Source organism: Condylura cristata, unplaced genomic scaffold (assembly GCF_000260355.1).
Source record: "Condylura cristata isolate star-nosed mole 26May11 unplaced genomic scaffold, ConCri1.0 scaffold00002, whole genome shotgun sequence".
In the NCBI taxonomy this organism is placed as follows: Eukaryota; Metazoa; Chordata; class Mammalia; order Eulipotyphla; family Talpidae; genus Condylura; species Condylura cristata.
In genome coordinates, this window is record NW_004567103.1 from 80297845 (window position 1) to 80304886 (window position 7042).

Below are 7042 nucleotides of genomic sequence, written 5' to 3' on the forward strand. Positions count from 1 at the left end.
TGTCCACTTTCCTTTGCCTTTCAGGCCTTCAGTGCTCTCCATAGTTCATGTTCCCTTTAGGACACTCCCTTGTAGACTTCTGCCAGTCAGCCATCAAAGCCCTCTCTCTCCACGTATAGGGAGTCCCACATGAGGCCCACCAGCTCTCCTTGGAAGGAGATAAAAGAAGCCAAGGACCCTTTTAGAATGTTCCTCCATTTCCTAAGCTGGATCTCTGTGTTCCATCCTTTGGGGTGATCCCCTCAGAGATGCACATCCCCCAGAGCAGATATTTAAAGAGCATCTATGTGCGCAGGATAACTTGCCAGGTGGTAGCTCACTGCAGGGGCAAGTCACCAGCCCAGGGCAGGGATCAGACATTGAGCACCGGTGTCCCAGAATGTAAACGGTATGGCATTGACTCTTGGGCTCCCCAAATTCTGAATGGAGAAGAACCTATGAGACCTGCACAACAGTTAAGAGAGGGTGTTACCCTGGAGCAGGGTAGGGCAAAATGATGTCTTGGGACCTGGCAGGACAGAGTGGGAGAGGGAGGAAACCGAAGGAAGAGCTCAAGGGCAGTCTCACTGTATGAGGGCAGTCTACAAGGGAGTGTCCTCAAGGGAACATGAACTATGGAGAGCACTGAAGGCCTGAAAGGTACAGGGAAGTGGACAGGTGAAGGCCTCACTGGCTCCTTGGTGGACACAGCAACATTCCTATGCAGACTTCGCCTTTCACCCTCTCTGGGCTGTTGGCATCCTGCTGAGGGACTGAGTCCCCTTCTCCCCCCAGCCCCTAGACCCCTGTCTCCCTGCCTCTCCACTCAGATAACTTGCCTGACTGAGGCTTATCTCCCCCAGCACAAGCTGGCTTCCCTGGGCTATGTGAATGAAGCTCTTGCATCTGGGCTGATAGAATACGCCCCCTCCCCCCTCCCAATATTCTTGAAAGAGTCTGAGAGATCAGGTAACTTCCAGTCAGCATCCCAGGAGATGAATAACAGTGGCCAGACTTAGTCATCAGAGCCCCCATAAAGCTGGAGTAGAGCTGTCAACTGCACCCTGATATGGGGTCTTCCAGGAATGCACAGACCTCTACAAAGGTACCCACCTCACTGCTGTGCTATGCTGTTACCAAGGTGGGAGGAAGGGCAGCATCAAAGGAGCTGCTTCTTTCTCAGGAGCAGGGAATATTTTGGAGTCCAGAAAGTTTAGGACAGCAGGCAGGCTCCAGGTGCCCCAGAAGCTCCAGGAAGCTAGAGGGTCTTAACCTGAAAACTGCTTGGAAGGGCCAAGGGTCTCTCTTAAGGTAGATCAGAACAAGGATCTGAGGGACTGGGAGACCTGGATATAACCTTGCTGAAGAGGGGCCTTTACTGCCTGCTTCCATTGCCGGAAAGAAGTATGTTGACCCCACATGTTAGGCAGCTATGAGCTGTAACCACCGGGTTATGAAATGGATGTGGGGTCGAGATGTCCCTCAGGGTAGGGGAGCAGGATTCAGAAGTCACCCTGACCTCCAAGGCCTTCTCATTCCTGGTTAGAACGAGTCCCCTGAGTTCTGCACACTTTGACCGAGAGGGCTGTGAGCGGCGCCATCAGAAAGCTGCGGACCGGAGGGGGGCGTGGAGCTGGCTCGCAACTTCCGATCCCGGTGGAGGTTCGTGGGTCATCACCCGCGCTATGCATCCAGGCGGGGATCGAGGACCCTGCGGCTCCCCGATTGCAGCCCGAGGAGGTGGCAGAGCCGGATAAGCGGCGGCGGGCTGGCTGGCAGCCACCTCCCGGGCAGGTCAGTCCCCACGGTCGGGCGGGGCTCTAGGAGAGGAGGAGCCTCCGGGCGGAGCCACCGACTCCGCCACGGACCTTCGGCCGCAGCTGCTATTCGGAGCCCAGGGCTGGGAGAGGTGAGTGACCCCAGTTTCTCGTCGCCGCGGGGTGGTGGGCCGCGCCCAGCCCCTGAGTGCCCGCCTGGGGAGCCGCCTCGTTGCACCCGGAGCTCTCGCCGCGCGGAGGACGGGTGCCCCCACCGGTCTGCGCGTGACCGGCAGCTGGGACCGAGCCACGTGCGCCCGGCGGCAGTGAACCCCGGGCCTACCCCCCAGTGGGCGCACGGTCCTTCCTTCCCCAGGGACGCTAGCCGCGAGCCTCCTGCCGCGTGGGCAGGGTCGAGTGCTCCTGGAGCCCCGGGTGGGACTTGGGGAAGTAGGCATCTTGATCCAGCGTAGCCCACTGTGTCCACGACCCCCACTGCCCAGCAGCTCTGACCCCGCGATTCCGGGATCGCCTGGGGGTGGTGGGAGGGGGGTGGGCGGGATCTTCCTCCCCAGGCGTCACAGCCCGCCCTGGGTAAGCGGCTGGGGTTGGGGCTCCCGATCTTGGTGAGGAGGAAACTGGGCTGGTCGGTGCCCGCAGACTTCTTGCCTGGAAAATATACCTCTTCTGCTCATTTCCCTGAAATTAGGGGGCAGGCTGCCCAAAGAGGTGTGGTTGGAATTTTGGTTACTCTGGTTAAATAAAAAAGGGGGTATGATGAGCTAATATGTCATTGGGAGACCAGGAGGTGGGATTTGCAGAGAAAATTTGGCCTGGTCCTGCTGGCATCCTGTCAGAGGGCACTAAGAGGCCTCCCAGGTGTCCAGGACCCCCCAGGGAAGTATTTCTTTCCTCCTGGTGCAGCAGCGATATAACAGCAGACATTTATTGTGCATAGATCCATGCCCGGCCGCTTGTTTTGCAAAGAGTATCCCATTAGTCCTCAGAACAAAAAGGCACTGTTGTTTATCTTGTTGAGGATGGGGAAACTGAGTCTCAGAAAGCATAGGAGTTTTTGCAAGGAGACTCATAACAAGTTGCAGAAGTAGGATTCATACCAAGGGTTAGCTGACTTGGGAACCCAGAGGCACCTGTGAGTAAGGGCAACAGGCCATGTCTCAGGATTCTGGCAAACTAAAGAGTGTGATGCTGAGGGCCAGATGTTCAAGTCCAAAGAGTCTCTCCTGAGTGTGCCCGTTTGCTAAAAGTAAGTCCAGGTCCCACCCATAGCTGAAGAATCTGAGTCTATGAAGTAAATGCTGCTGACCCAGCTGGGAGCACTGGAGTGCTGAGACTTACTCCACTCTGTGCCCATGTCTATCGTCTGTGGCAGCAGGGCCAGGCTGGAACAGCTGCTTAGTGTCTGAGGGATGAAAGGTCTTAGTGGTGTAGGAGCGACACTGGGCTGAGGCTGGGGTAGGAAGCTTGGAACAGTGGACAGTGACCTCAACCAGGCAGCCTGCAAGGAAGGCCTGCAGTTACCATCGGTGACACTCATCTCAGAGCCAGCACGGAGTTCAGACCAGACCACCTGTTGGCTAAGGGGTGGACAACCGGTCCCAAGTCCTCTGAACTCTCCAAGACTTGGTCTATCCGTGCCCTCTCCAGCCTAGAAATGTCCAACATGTAAATTCCTCTGTCCTACTTTTCCCATCCTTGCTGCATGGCCATTCCTTCTAAGGACTTGTCAGGGAGCAGAGTATGGGGCAGAGCTTCAGAGAGTTTAAAAGTGAAAGTGAATGACTAAAGTCCAGAGCTGCACACCTGGCCAGAGAGAGGAAGGCAACCAAAGCCGACAGATGCAGGGGAGAGCAACTGGCTTTGGAGTCAGGCTCCAGTAGGAATCTCAGCTTTTTACCAGGTGACCTTGTTTGAGTCTTCAGCTCTCTGCACCTGCTCCTTCATCTGTAAAACCTTGCTTGGCATAGACTATCCCCATAAAAATCCTCTCTAGAGGATTAAATATATGAAGTGCTGAGCCCTAGGGATGCAATAAATACCACATCCCTTCTCCTTCCGTGGGTTTGTGAGTTAATCAGCAGGAGAATTTCCAAGCTTATTCCTCTTCTAGTGTAAACCCTTTAGTTCACTAGAGAAGGAAGACCCAGAAAGTGGGTCAGCTGACCTTGGGCCCAGGCCTCAAGGCTTCCTGCTCAGTATGCTGGCCCATGCCACCCAGCATGGAAGGAGAAGTTGATGCTTTTTAAATAATTCCCTGTCCAGCCTGCAGAGGAAAATTTCAGTGGGCTGGGGGGTGGTTTTCAGGAAGTCTGGGGAAGGACAGAAGCAGGGCGTGCTGTGATGTCCCACTGAGGCTGGGTTCACCCTTTCTTGCCCTCCCCACCATACATAATGGCCAGGTCCTCCTGGCCCAACCCAAGTAAGGCACTCCATGAAATTGCTTTCTAGCATCTGGACAAAGAACAGACCTCTTGATTTAAAACAAGGAAGTTTGCCAGTTCAAGCAGTTATTAAAATCTAAGGCCAAGCTGGCTCCTTTCCTTTCTCCTGGGATTGAAGAGCTGTGTGCCTCTTTTTCCACTCCTGCCTTACCCTCCACACCACCACCTTAACCAGGAGGCTGGGGAGATTGCAGACTTTGCAGAGGGGAAGGTAAGGCCTGGGGACAGGGCACTCCAGGGGGCTTCCAAAAGTTCAGCTTCAGAAATGTGACTCCCTTGTGCCTGCTTCCTGCAACTGGGCCACCTACCTGCTTGCCTGACCGTCATCAGACTAGACTCTGCAGCCTCCACATGCAATGGGTAGCAATTTCACTACATCAAAAACAATAATCCTGTCATCACTGAACATCAGGCTTCCCATGTACCAGAGCCTAAGCCAAGCATGTTGTATGTGTGAACACACATGATTCCCCCAACTTCTTGAAGTTGATAGTGCTGTTTCTCAACCATGTAGCTTTCCCAAGAGTACCTGAGACTAATTCATTCTTTCAATGCCAAGCTTGAGGTGCCTAACCACTAACTATATCAGCTTGTCCAAATCTACCTTAACATTTATTCATTCAACAAACATTTACTGAGCACTAACTTTGTGCCAGGTACTCCAGCCCCAGCTAGGCCCCCACTTCTGACAGAATGAGTGCTGGTTGTCATTTATCACTCCCACAAAAATGCATACCCTCTGCTTATTTCTAAATAAAAGTGAGGGAAGCTGGCATGGTTGAGGCACTTGGCATAATGGGAGCCAAGATGCAAAGCAGAGATGCCTCCACACTGTGCTTGTTGGTCAGTCATAAGCTCCTACATTGTCACTTCAGTGCAAGATAGAATGTCCCCCTCCTCCTCAGGTGTCAATATTGTTGCTGGAGCATTACCTGATGCTCACCTCTTCCCCAGCAGCCTGTCCTCAAAAATCCCCACAGTCACCAGCAGAATGTGAGCAGGTGAGCCCTGACTGTCCCACAGGCAGGCAGGAAATTTGTCCTAGCCCCTGTTTCCGCTAAGTGAGAGCCAGATGGGATCTCAGCGAGCAGCAGGTTTTTAAGCCTTCTGGAGCTATCAGTTTAGGAGATGAAACTGTAAAAGATGCAGATCCAAGACGACAAAAATCAATCATGGGTCAATGGAAAGGATTTGGGGATTGGTAAATGGGCCCACTAAGCTTTCCAGGGTGAGGTAGGTCGCCTCCACCCCGTGTTCACACATTCGCATTCATGTGCAGTTTCCTAGAGCCGTGCTAGCGTCTGTGACACTTCCCATTCCTGTAGCTTCCGGCTTGGGGTATGGCCGTCAGGCTGTGGGGAAAATGAGCTTATGATTTTACTGGTCGGTGCAAGAAGGGGAGGGTGTCCCTGAAGATGACTCTGTCAGGATGCACAGCAGGGTCACCAGAGGTGGCCCGAGGAGCTGGAAGGGAAGGAAGCGTGCCAGTGCTGGGCCAGGCAACCAAGAATGGTAATGGCAACCCAGGGACTCCTATCCAGGAGAGTCCAGCCTGTGGGTGTTCCTGGGCTGAGGGCTGGATAGAGGTTGGAAACCTGACAGTGTTCTGCTGTTAGCCCTGGGGTGGCTGGTTTTGGTCTGCCTGTGGCCTTTGCTACTACTTGGCTTGACTGTTCTATCTAGCCTGGCTGAGTGTGGGTGGAAAGAGGGAGTTCCTGCGATTTGGGGGAAAACTCAGGGCACAGCTAAGGACTCAGTGAGAACCCCAGGGAGGTCACAATTGACGTAGATCTGCCTCAGTGCCCCAGGGATGCTCCTGGAGCTCCTGTCTGTTCACACTAGGAGGGCTTGCTCTTGGGAGGAGGCGGTTTGCTGACAGTGTAGCTTTTCCAGGAGGATCAAGAACTCCAGGGAGTTCTGATAGGAAAAGGCTGAGTCTAAGGATCTGGGCCTCGGATTGCCCAGAAACCTGTGGTCTAAACTCCCAAGTGACTTGGTGTTCATTCACACTAACTTCTGAGACCGCAGTCTATATACCCTGATGGACCAACAGTCCTCCACATCTCAGTGAGCCGAGCCTGATGTGCGTGTTGTGCAGATACACAGGGGTAGGAAGCAAGACAAGCAGGTTGCTGCCCTCAGGGAGCTTACCATCTAATTGGAAGGTTAACCTGCCATGAAGGCACCAGGCAACAGGGGGATAAAAGTCCAGGGTGGTATGCAACAAGTGCCCACAGCAGAGCACAGGAAAAGTGTATATAATAGCAGACCTGAGATGTGGGTTTGGAGGGTTGTCACATTCATTCATGGACATAATCATCAGAGCAGAGACAGAAAGTAGCCTGTCACGGGGCACACAGCTGGGTCATGGCAGCACCTATACTCACCCCCAGATGTGCCTTACACAGCAGCCTCTCTGGACTCAGAGCAGGGAGAGATGGATGGTTGTGGGCTGTGGGGCCCTGGAAGGTACCTTATGGGCCCAGGGTATCAGACTGGATCTTCAGGAAAGGGGGATGTGAAACCAGGAGGATATCAAGACTTAAGGTGGAAGCAAGAGCAGGTGGAAGTGGGATCACCAGGCACCAGGAGCGAGGGGTTTAGAAGGTAAGCCAACTAGGTTTTAGAAGTCAAGTCAGTCAATATCGTAGTCTGTGATGGACTCTGGGGACACTCCAAAGTAGCCCTGCCCAAGACCCGAGACTTGGGGCCGCAGCAGCTAGAGAACCACAGCAGCCTGGTTCTGGTTGCTGTTGATGACAGTGTGACCCTGCCCTGACCCAGTGGTGTGAGTTCTCATTGCTGAGTGCCCAGGCTTACTCAGAGTAGTCATTTTCCAAGATC

General features: G+C 53.7%; 1 protein-coding gene across 1 annotated transcript in view; it reads left to right on the plus strand.

The window, feature by feature from the left end:
• Positions 1-1645: 1645 nt before the first annotated feature.
• The window catches only part of STEAP3 (STEAP family member 3, metalloreductase), a 42668-nt gene continuing 37271 nt past the window's right edge, over positions 1646-7042 (plus strand). The window contains exon 1 of the mRNA XM_012727346.1: positions 1646-1888. The gene's annotated coding sequence lies outside the window, so the exon portion shown is untranslated. The remainder of the gene's footprint in view (positions 1889-7042) is intronic.